Here is a 13,237-nt window from a genome sequence, read left to right as displayed (position 1 = left end):
GAAAGTTGACTTTTTAGATACATTCAATAATATATGTATTTGGTCAAGAACCTAAACCAAATACATAAATTATTTAATGTATCTAAAAAGTAAATTGTCTCTTGTAAATAGAACCGGAGAGTACATACTTGTGTCATTATGACAAAAGAATGAAAAAGAACAACCTTGTATGTCGTGTCGGTGGGGACATCACTTATTAATATGGTTTTTTATTGCATTTAGACCAACCTAAGCTATTATTATTATTATTTTCTTTTTTTGACAAAGACCAACCTAAATTATGGAAGCAGATAATAGAGAGATACCTACAGAATGTTTTGAAAATTCTTCTTCTTTTGACAGGCTAAATCTTACCGAACATTGGAATCTACCAACTGCTTAAACAAAGAAACAAAAAAGGAAAGGTAACTGACTAAGTGTGTGTGCGCACGTGACAAGCAGTAATTAAATTAGGAAACCCAAATTCCACGAATCTAATAACCCTAACCATACATTTTTTTTTATTTACGTCGAGATTTACAGAAATTGTACCACTTGTGGGTGGACACAAAAAGATAAATAATACAAAAGTGCCGCATATATAGACACATACTGTACATAATTGAAGGATACTCGTGGGTGAACTACAATTATGTATGTGCCGCATAATATCATGTAGTTCAATTCTTCGCTTCCATGCTTGCATCTCGTAACCTTAATTGAAAAAACAAAGAAGATGATACATCCGTGATATTACAACATAAACCATACCAGAAGTTACTCATAAGTCATAACCCAAATGAGTAAAAATCAACATCCTTGTAGATCAGCCTTAAAATTACTGGGCTATTGCATTTACAGCAACAGCCACTATGTCTTGGACTTCATGTATTAATTGATTATCAGTAACAAACTCTGCTTCTTCAGCCTGCTGTGTTGGTTTCTTGTTGCGAATCTTATAAATAGCCCATCCTAAGACAGTTAAGATGGCAGCTCCAATGGGCAGAGTGATTGCAAAAGACAAATTAACCTGTACATCTGTTGCCTGCAATGGTGGTGACTGTGTACTGTTGTTCACTAACTTTCTTGTCCTATGAATTCCATTAATTGCATAAGTCTTATATGCGAGATTACATGTGCTGGTGAAAGCCACGAGGAAGTATTCCATCTTTTTCTTCAAAACAGAAAATAAACATGTCAAAAAACAGGGGAGTTGATTAGCTAAACTCATTTGAGTTAAGGGTTCAAAACATAGCAAAAAGTAAAAGCTAACGTCTTCAATTTCAATTTCAATTAGTGAAGTTTATGAAAATCATGTAAATAGATATACAGTGAGGAGAACATTAAAAACTGGAGACATGAGCCCATAAAAAAAAACTGTATATATGAAGATGAAAAAATATAGAAACTCGTTTTTCCACATTAGTAAATCGATATAACTTAACAATGTTTGAAAAATGCAAAGCAAAAAAGTAAGATGAAGTGTTAGAGCATTCACCAGAGAATGTCGTTTTTCCAAACAAATTGTAAAGTGTGATAATAATAGAAAGGACAGGTGTAGTGTATATATAGAGCCAAAGAAAGGACATGTCGATCGACCTGTTTATATGTAGGGTGTGTTTGGTAAAAAGAAGCCATAAGCTAGCTGATAGCTGAAAAGCTAGCTGATAGCTAGTAGCTGATAGCTTATAGCTGAAAAACTTGCTTATTAAAAATAATGTGTTTGGTAAAATTAGCTGTTGAAGTGGCTGATAAGTATAAAATGACATAAAAGGACATGTTTTTTTTTTTAATATACAAATAGACACACATATTTTTTTGTAATGTATTTATTTTTTGATATTTTTAATTATTGTTAAATATGTTTTTGGTCCCTATAAATATTCAAATTTTTGGTCTTAGTCTCCATAAAAATATTCTTCGACCTTTAATCCTAAAAAAAAAATTCACCGACAATTTTGATCTCTGCTTTATGAGTCCCAAAAATAAGAGAAAGGTGGAAACAAAATGTGAGCTACAATATATAAAATTTTACAACGTACAATAGACTAGTTATTTTTTCCTTAAAAAAAAAAAATAGGCTAGTTATTTTTTGTGTGGTGTACGGCAGGTTAGTTATAGCAAAATATAAAGTATTTCCTTAAAAAATACATCCATACATACATACATACATACATATATATATATATATATATATATATATATATATATATATATATATATATATATATATATATATATATAAAGTGCTCCTTAAAAAAAAAAGTGGCATTTTTTTTAAGGAAAAAAATGGGGCGGTTATAAAGATGAACATGGCTACTTGTTTAATTAAAAAAATAATTAATTTAAATTAATAGGGTTAAAGTTGGAAGAAAATATAAAAAGCTACCAGCTATAAGCTAAAAAGCTACTTGAAATAGCTTTTCAAAAAATGTTATAAGCTCATGAAAAAAGCTTGTTACCAAACACGTCACGTTTTCATCTAACGAGCTTATAAGCTAATCCAACAAGCTATAAGCTAGCTTTTTTGTGTTACCAAACACAGCCGTAGTATAGAACCACGTCACCCAACCAAAGGATAAATAACCCGACGGTGGTGGAGCCAGAAAAAATATTTGTTGAATAACGCAGTGGTGGAGCCAGTTGGTCGAATAAAGCAGTGGTGGAGCCAAAGGCGGTTGAATAAGTAGCGCCAAGCAATAATTGGTTTTTTTATTTTCCAAAAATTTAGAATATGAATAAATTGGTTGTAATAGTTGGGTAATAAATAAACAGTTTAGTCACTATTGTAAACAAAATATAACATGTCAGGTTTATTTAATAAATAGTGTGTGTGATGTATATTAAGCACCACATAGATTAATTATTAAATAAATATAAAATGTCAAGTTTTGTTTATTTTGGTGACCAAAGTGTGTAAGTGAGCAAGTTTGTGTTTATGTATTTTTAAGAATTTTTTTTGGTATTTTTATTCTTGAGTTTATTTAATTAATGTAGTATTATGTTATTTTGATTTCAATGTGTTTAAAAAATAGTTGTAATTTGTTATCTATATTGAATTTATAAATTAGATTTATAATAATAACGATAAAAATAATTAAATACAATCCACCTTGTGAATATCTTGATTAATATATTAACATTTATCCAAATACTTTTCGTATAAGATTTTTGTTGTTAGGGTAAGATACGTGGGTAAGATATGTGGATTCAATTAGTGAAGTTTATGAAAATCATGTAAATAGATATACAGTGTTTAGATTTAAGAGGAGAACATTAAAAACTGGAGACATGAGCCCATAAAAAAAACTGTATATATGAAGATGAAAAAAATATAGAAACTCGTTTTTCCACATTAGTAAATCGGTATAACTTAACAATGTTTGAAAAATGCAAAGCAAAAAAGTAAGATGAAGTGTTCGAGCATTCACCAGAGAATGTCGTTTTTCCAAACAAATTGTAAAGTGTGATAATAATAGAAAGGGTTTATTGATGTCTTTAGTTCTTACAATTAGGCGTCATTTAAAATTTAGTCTCTGTAATTGCTAATCCTGAGAATTTACCCTTACAATTGTTAATCATTTAAAATTTGGTTCTTGAACCAACTTAATGACTGCCGTTCAAAATGAAAAGAAGATGGAATGGAGGGTATTTTTGTCATTCCGCATTGGTCTCAGATGAAGAGGGGCAATTTCGTCCATTCCCATGCACAGATGGATGACCTGTCAAGTGAAAACCGGTAAAACAGCGCCACGTCAGTAAACAGATGAGTTGGCAGTTATTAAGTTGGGACCAAATTTTAAATGATTAACAATTGCAAGGGTAAATTCCCGGGATTAACGATTACAAGACTAAATTTTAAATGACGTCTAATTGCAAGGACTAAAGACATCAATAAACCTAATAGAAAGGACATGTCGATTATCGTGTATATATAGAGCCAAAGAAAGGATAAATAGAGCCAAAGAATTTGACCAAAAAATAAAGCGAAATGCTTAATAGCACAACATAAACCGTCGTGTGCCAAACAAAGGATTTGTCTTACCTGACAAAGCTAAAAGTAAGGACAAAAAGACTTCGTCCATCTTCCGGGCACAAAATTAATCGTAAATTCATATGTGACATAATATATAAACAGTCATAAATCGAAATATTTTTTATTTTTATTTTTTTTCCTAAAAAAATCGAAATAAAAGAGGTTTATCATTTTATCAACAAAAATACAATTTAAAATACGGTTATTAATTGAATAACATGTACTTTGACTATGTAATTCGAGATTTTTATTATTTATAACCTGTAATATACGCGAAGTTTAAAAAAGCAACCGAGAGATTGAATTTTTTCATGATTTCCTAGAGGCGAGTTAAGAATGTTAAAATATGGCTTTAACAAAAAAATTATAAATTTTCGACAAACGAAAAATTAATTGTGAATTTTTAAAGTGTTAAAAGCTCAAAAAACTAAACAACGGAAATCTCGATCTATAAATCGAATTTTGAGCTCATTATTTGCAGAGATATCTATAAAAATACATAAAAAGGATCTGTAAAGTTTCATAGCATTTCGAAGTGGTTTAAATTTATTTTGATTTTTCAACTGAAACGTGCAAAATTGAAATTTTGTTCCGCGTAAGCGTATACTCACAAGTCAAATTTAGTTCCCTAATTTTGTAGGCATGACTAGAACATGATAAGAACCTTCACAATGAAATTTTGTAATTTTTAAACGAGATACAAATTAATTATAAATTGTTTAAGAAATTCATAATTATGAAGGAATAAAAATTCATAATTAATTTATCCCTGGTCGAAGAAATTTAATTTTGTGTAAAGCTATTTTTTAATGTGCTAAACATGTATGAAAAAATTCAACATGTAGGTCACATTTTTAGACCACACGTATATTATAGGATGATCAAAATTAAATAAGAAGAAATTCAAGTTACAATGCTAGAATATATGTTTTATATTTTATTGGGTCATTTTTCAAACATAAAGTATATTACAGGGTCAATTTGAACAATTAACCCGTTAAAATAAGAGAGATGAACCCGTCAATAGTGTGCTAAATAAAATTCCAAGACCTATTTGCGTGTGACAATTTTCAAATTGCCCAAATTTTTCTTTTTGTAAATGTGTTAATGGACTTTTGGGTGCAAAAATTATCGGTCGAGCCCGAGCGACCGCCCAGAATCGCCATACGGTAGAACCGCCCTTGGCTAAAATTGTCGGACCAAACTATTTAGTTTCTCTCTCCCCTGTTTCTTTCATGTACCAAACACGATGGTTTTAGAATTTTCAACTTATTTATTTCTTTTTTTGAGCAAATAGGTGCATGCATGGTACACAGGAGAAATCAAATCAGTGTTGAATTAGTGCTTTTATTAGGCAAAGAAAACGATAAACATCCGTTATTGCTTCATGCGCGAAATTTCGTATGCGCGTTACGGTTATCCATCCCCATTCAGTATTATTCCTTTTAGAATCTTCAACCCGAGTTGACTGAAACACAAAGACACGCATGAGAGAAGTAGACAAACTTATTCATTTTCTTGATATTATAGTTGTGGTGTGGGTTGACATAGGCATATACAATGGCGTTGCCAGGACCCCGAGTCAGCGTTCAAACTTTAATTATCAATTGAAATAATCATAAAAATTATTTATTGAAAATTATATTGTAATGATTGTAAAAGAAAAAAAATATAGCAGACTCAAATTGTATATTAAAAAAATTATACCAATGCATATTTTTTATCTTTAATATCTTAAATTATCTATTAAAAGAATTATGAAAATTTTACATTTTGAAAATATTCATCTAGACAAATACAACAACAACTTATATGATATTATTTATCTTTGTATATTAAAATGATCAAAATATGTAAGGTCAATAATGCACAATGTCAAACATGTCATCTAATACAGGATAATGGGAGTATGACTTTTAGTTTCGACCAATTTTTTAAAAGATCGCTTATTTGTTTTTTATGAACAAGTATCACCAATTTAGTTGGACAAAATTCATTTGGATAAAATTTTACAAATATAATCGATAAAGAGAGTTGAACCTACACAATTATGTTGTATGAATAGAAATTTTATCGATTGAATCAACACATACTGACTTGTCAATTTTAATATTTACCGTTAAAAGTTTAGAAGAGTAATATATAAAAAGAAAAGAAAAAACTTTATCAAAACAAAAGGAAAAAAAGAAGAGATTGAATAAAATATAAAAGAAGAGAAATCAAAGATCTTTTGACACAGTATTACTCTAAGAAAAAAGTTATGAATTACTGTACACTTTTCTTTCAGAAGGGTAATTAATGAATGAATTACTAGAAAGTAATATGTATATGGCATTTGCCGTTAATTGATTTAATTAATTAATAATAAGCAAAGTCAACATATGTTACTGCACCGCTTGATCCTTTATGGTTTTATCTTTGAGTCAGGTGGTGCAGATCTCAAATATGAGGGGTTTCATAATCACATGAGATAGAAAATTTGATGCAAATCTCACAATTTCAGGGGATGCAGCTGCATCCTCTCGGCTGTACGTGGCTCCGTCACTGGGCATATACTACAAGGTTAAATTATTTTTCATTAACCAGCTGCTACTTCAATTTTCTTTTTACCCTTTTTATAGCATTTTATATTTGTTTTAAATAAAACCAATATCTTCTTGAAAGTTAACTAAATCTCAAATGGTGGTTGTAGAGTAGTACTATTCCAGCATACACATTTTACGCATTTACACATTTATTAATTACTAGTAGCATGTTGACGTGTGCCTGTTTGTCTGTCTGCATTTTTTTTCTTTCGTTATTGCGCTAACTTGTGAATAATAATACTTTGAATAAATTACACTCTCCTCCCCTCAAAGATGTTTGAATTACACTCCCATTCCTTTCTATGTTAAAATATACACTCCCCTCCCCTCTTATTCAAAATTTATTTGAATTTTTTCACTCCCCTTCCCTAAGAGAAGCTTGAATTACATTCTCTTCCCCTCTTATGTTAAAATCTACACTTTACTCCATCAATATTAATTTTTATTTTATTTTTAATAATCTAGCAAAACAATAATAATCTAACACACTTCGAAAAAAAATAGTATTGTGGATCTATTTTAATATAATAAAAATTGAATACATATTTTTTGCTATTTTTTATTTACAATTTCATTAACATGTAGTTTTAAACCCTATTATAAAATATAAACAACCAAAACTAAAATTAAAATATGTGAAAAATTACTAAAGACAGTTTAAAAGTTAATTTTATACACTAAATTTTAAAATCAGTAGCAAAATGTTTAAATTTAATTATCATTGACATTTAAATTATAAAGAAATGAATTAATTTTTCTTAAATGGTGGTTTAAAATTGAAATATATCATAAAAATATTTATTTATGTTTAAATAGATTAAAGTGTATTACATAGTTAATTATTAAGGGAGAGTGTTGTAATTCAAGCATCTTATAAGGGAAGGGATTATAAATTTTATTTTTCAAGGGAGGGGAGTGTATATTTTAGAGTAAATTACACTCCCCTCCCCTCAAAGATACTTGAATTACACTCCCCTCCCCTCTTAAGTTAAAATATACACTCCCCTCCCCTCTTATTCAAAACATATTAGAAAAAATTTCACTCCCCTCCCCTAAGAGAAGCTTGAATTACATCTCCATCCCCTCTTATGTTAAAATCTACACTTTACTCCCTCAATATTCTTTTTTATTATTTCTAATAATCTAGCAAAAAATAATAATTTAACACACTTAAAAAAAAATAGTATTGCGGGTCTATTTTAATATAATAAAAAATTGAATACATATTTTTCGCTATTTTTTATTCACAATTTCATTAACATGTAGTTTTAAACTCTATTATAAAATATGAAACAACCCAAAACAAAATTAAAATATGTGAAAAATTACTAAAATCATTAAAGCATGATTATTTAAAAGTTAATTTTATACTCTAATTTATAAAATCAATAGCGATATATTTAAATTTAATTATCATTGACATTTAAACTTTAAATAAATGAATTAATTTTTCTTAAATGGTGATTCAAAATTAATATATATTATAAGAATATTTATTTATGTTCAAATAGATTAAAGTGTAGTGCATATTTAATTATTAAGGGAGAGGTTTGTAATTCAAGTATCTTATAAGGGAGGGGAGTATAATTTTAACATAAAAAAAAAATATTGAGGGAGTAAAGTGTATATTTTAACTTAAGAGGAGAGGGGAGTGTAATTCAAGCATCTTTGAGGGGAGGAGAGTGTAATTTACTCTATATTTTAACATAAGAGGGGAGGGGAGTGTAATTCAAGCATCTTTGAAGGGAGGGGAGTGTAATTCAAGCATCTTTGAAGGGAGGGGAGTGTAATTTACTCTAATACTTTCTTTAAAAAAAAAACTTTGGTCAAGCGTGTGAATAAATTTTTCTATGTTCTTTCTATAAATTTACAAATTGCTCCCTCCGTTTCATAACGAGTGTCATTTAGTAAAAAAAAATTTGTTTCAAAATAAATGTCAATTTACATTTTCAATACAACTTTAATTTTTTTTCTCCTAACTTTAGCCTCAATAAAATCTTGAAACAATCACCATTTGATTTTATTGAGGCTAAAGTTAGGAGAAAAAATGTCTACCATAATAACTGGAAACTGAAAGATATAACACCCCTAATGAACCTAAAAGAGTGAAAGAAGCCCAGAAGAAATTGATTGGTTTTCGGGACACCGGTACAATGTCAAGCCATGCGTCTTGTAAACGACAACCATGTTTTTCTGATCCCCAACTAATTAATTTTGGAACATTAAGTAATAAAGCAGGCATTACAATTAAGGCAAGGCCCACTAAAAACACATAAACGTTTATCATAAAATGGGTACCTCAATTTCATATTTGTACCTGTTTTTTTTTTTTTTAGTGTTATATTAATATTTTTGTAGTACTTTTGCCCGTATCTAATAAATCTTGTTTTTTTAAACATGAAGAAAAAAAATTAAAGTTGTACTATAAATATAAAGTGACATTCATTTTGAAACAATTTTTTTTAACTAAAGCGACACTCATTTCCAAATGGATGAAGTATTATACAGTAGCTTATACGAAAGTTCATTTCTACAATAATATAAAATAATAAAATGGTAAACGGAAGCAAAACGGCATTCATGCTACAATAACTCTTGTTTACCTTTGGAATTTTGTTTACATTGAATTACGTATTTTATAAAAAATTGTTCTAAAAGGAAAAATTTATATTCCAAAAAAAAAAATTGTGATATATTTTACGGTCTACAAATATTTCCCTAATGCAAAATATTTTTGAGGTTCTCATAATCAAACAATATTAAATTCCGTATGGAGTCGCTTACATATAATTAAGAAACAAATGTTATTGATTTAGATATTGCATCATACGAACATAGGAACAATAGGAATTAGGAGTATCATGGGGCTAAGGCTACGGTACATGACCTCAATGGGTCTTCTACCGTAGGTGACCTGACTTTTTTTTTTTTTTTTTTTTTTTTATTTACAAAATTGATGTCAACCATTGGATGTGCTTGAAAACTTTTGAAGACCATAGTATTATCATACTCTTTAAACATTAGATTATTTTCACACTATGTTCCATCATCTTTCTCTTTCCCTCTCCATATCTCTTACTCGCCCAACAACGTGATGCACCGCCGCCGGGAAATCACAACGACAATGCGCCGGAAAATCACAACAACAACGACGAAATTTTGGAAATCTTAATTCAATCCATTCAACCCAAAGTTGCAGACAACAACATTCATTAAACTCAAATTTCCTTTAATCTAATTCACCTGAAAACAAAATTGCAGAAAATATTGATTTCTCAATTATTCAATTCATTCTACCCAAAGTTCACATATTCATCACTAAACTCAGATGAAAGTGATTAAATCTGTCGCCAGACCAAATGTTACACAACAAAACAATCAAAATCGGAATGGAAAATCTCACAGGACTCAGATCTGGAGAGGGATGGTGTTTAAGTTCAGATGTGAACACAAACTGGTCAATGGAAAATTACGAATGAAAATAGAATAAAAAGAACAAAAAAAGATGTGTTGGTGTTGAAAAAAAAACGACGATTTGTGTTGGAGGTATAGCAATCAACCAAATGGAGTTGCTACAGTACACGTCTCTCTCTTATATCTACCAAATGAAAAAAAAAAAAAGTGTAGAAAGATTATGGTAAGATCAGTGTTCTTCGTAAATCTAACCGACACATGTAATTTTTGTTATAAAAAAAAATAAAAAATCAGTCTTTTTTAATGTCTCCTCCCGTGGGAGACTTATTCAAGTTTCCTACCATAAACGACGCCGAGATTATATCTCTAAGTCTAACCATGATGATGTTATGGACGACGATGATAATGATGGAGACATGACTGTTTTTTTTTTTTTTTTTTTTTTTTTTAGAATAAAAGAGAAGAGTAATTTAGAATAAAAGAAAGTAATTCGGTGTGGGAGGTATATAGTAAGCATTTTGATCCAAATTTAATTTACTTTTATCCAATGGTTCATATTTATTTTGCCAAAAAAAAAAAAATAGCCATGTCTTCTACGGTAGGTGACCTATTCAGATCTCCTACCGGAAACGGAGCCGTATCATGGTAGCAAAACTCAAAACACAATGCCATGAGTTTCCCTAAAAAAAAAAATCCTTCCAAAAACGCCACAATAACTCAAAAGACAAAACCATGACTATCAAATATGGCTCTTGAACGTAAATTTGCTTTTAAATCATCATGTTGCATGGATAGATTTGGTGATATAGTGATAGCATCACCTAGAGTTAAATTCAAATAACGTTTAGCGAAAAATGCTCAAAAGAGGCTTATTTAATTCATTTGGTTCAAAACAAACCTAAATTTTCAATTCAAGCATGTAGTTGACCTTCCAGCCCCTTGTTAATTTGATTTGACAGCTCTATGCAATTGTATAGGTAAACTGACGTCAATGGTTGCACATTTGAATGATTCACAAGCCTCTTTTTTAAGAGATTGCTGTCGTTTATAAATGTGAAAATCAAGTAAGCATATTGTACAAACATTAGAAATTCATATCTTTCTAAAATATTTATCAAAGTATTACAAAATCTTAGATTCATGAAAAGAACATGTATTTTGTTCATGAGAAATGTGCAAATTACATAAAATTGATGTCCTTTCTATATGTGGAAATCAAAACCACATTTCAAACACATTGTCATTGAAATATACAAAATATACAATAACCAATAAAAGTAAAAAAATTATGTTTTGTTGAAATTCGAGAAATTTGTCTGAACTTTTCCGTCAGATGATCAAAGTTTCAGGACAAAACTTTTTGTAAGGTTCAATCCCTTCAGAATTTGGTAACATCAGAGAGCTTAATTTGCTTCTGTTTCAAGAGAGAAAGCTGAATTCTTCTATTCATGGTTCACTTTCGTATTTTGAGCCACTCAACCTTTATGATATTTCCAATAATCCCTTCATTATTCCTCCTGGTTTGTGTGATGCTAGTATATGTCAATTCATATGATCAAGTGATAAGTGAAAGTCCACATGGAATAAAATTAGATTATTACTTTTCCCATTCTATAGGATTCTCGCGCGCCCTGTGTTTTTTTTCAAAAATGTCCTTGAGGTTTCAGGATTTCATAATCCGGAATGGTGTTTTCCTTTGTTATAGGGTGAAAAATGGAGCTACGGATTTTTCCGGATTTTGTAACCCGGAAACTTCAAAAAATAGGGCGCGTTACATGATGTTTCCGGATTAAATTCGGAAACCCCTAAACACCCCTTTTTTTAAGGTAAAATAGTTCGGATTATATAATCCGAACTGTATCAACTCAAATCCTAAAGATATTAGTAACATGTATAGCCATTTTAGGGACAATATTAATCTTCCTAACTCTTATCCTTTTGTTTTGGGTCATTGTTACCTGTTCTTAGTCAAAAATTGGGTTTTCGGGCTATTTGATCGGATTGCTCTAAAACTTCCCAAAAAAATCAGAAAAAATTCAAGAACCATGACTCCCGTAGAAGGAACTTCTTACAGGACTCCTCCCCTCAAAATCCAAAATTCCATTGTTTAGACCCATTTATCTTTTTTTTAATTATTCATATTCTCAGAAAAATCAGAAAATTTTTGCACTAGTTTTATTTGATTTTTAGAATTTTTTGGTGGTATTTTTATGATTTTATCTGACAGGTTTTTAACATTTTTTAGTTAATTTTTTTGTTGTTTTTAAAAGCAAAACTCAAAACTGCTGAAATGTGAGAGATTATGATGGCTGATTATACATAAGAATTGTCCGGATTATAAAATCCGAGATAGTAAACATGATTATGGATTATGAAATCCGGAAACCTCAAGGGCATTTTTGGAAGAAAAAAAACGCAGGGCGCGCGAGAATCCTATAGGAGGGAAAGTAATACTCATAAAATTATTTAAACTTTGTGGTAAGAAAAACCAAAAAACAAATGCAAAACTTCATTTCCAACTTTTATTACTAAATTACATAATACTGCTGAAATTAATTTTCAGTTCATAGCAATTTTACTGCAAATTTTCATGAACCATTGTGTACTTCAAAAAAGGGTTCATATAGTTATACAGAAGAGTCATATTTTATATTTTCAAGTGAGCCAATGAGTAAAAAAAAAAAAGGAGCCTAAGAAGGAATATAAATATAAGCAACATTAAAAGATTCTTAAAATTACATAGACATGCTTATAATTTCTATTGAAAGTACCTCTCATTGAATGAGATATGTGTTTATACGTAGTGGTCATCCATCGCCTTACATGCTAATTTTATAGAAATAAGATTCAATCTAAATTTTAAGCTGTGTTAGATCCTCAAATTATTAGAACTTTCAAAATTAAAATGACCTGTTTAGAATCTCGAGATTTAAGAAATTACAAATAAATCTAATAGACTTTAAAAGTTAAATGAGAAGTTTTTAAAAATAAAAAGTAGAGAAAGAATGAGATTGTATATTGAATAAAAAATATTGCCACTCGAGCTTTAAATTCAATATATTATTCAAGGAGTTGAGATTGTCACTTGATTGAAACGACCCTGGTTCTTAATTAAAATCTAAGAAACATGTAATGGTGTAACATGATTCAAAGAACTGCACCATAAATTGTCTATGACTAATTTCAAAACAAAAGAATTTTAATTATATTGATAAATGATCGT

The 13,237-nt window shown here is 29.5% G+C and overlaps 1 long non-coding RNA gene across 1 annotated transcript; it reads right to left on the bottom strand.

Annotated features, from left to right (window-relative positions):
- Nucleotides 1-261: 261 nt before the first annotated feature.
- LOC112421383 (uncharacterized) lies at nucleotides 262-1,540 on the bottom strand. The gene is made up of 2 exons (XR_003011676.2): nucleotides 1,478-1,540; nucleotides 262-1,153 (listed from the first exon to the last, which is right to left on the bottom strand). It is a non-coding gene; the product is annotated as an uncharacterized lncRNA (long non-coding RNA).
- Between the last annotated feature and the right edge of the window lie 11,697 nt (nucleotides 1,541-13,237).

The sequence above is a fragment of the Medicago truncatula genome, chromosome 4 (assembly GCF_003473485.1).
Source record: "Medicago truncatula cultivar Jemalong A17 chromosome 4, MtrunA17r5.0-ANR, whole genome shotgun sequence".
In the NCBI taxonomy this organism is placed as follows: Eukaryota; Viridiplantae; Streptophyta; class Magnoliopsida; order Fabales; family Fabaceae; genus Medicago; species Medicago truncatula.
The sequence above is the reverse complement of the archived record's forward strand: the minus strand, read 5'-3'. Positions and strand labels throughout refer to the sequence as shown.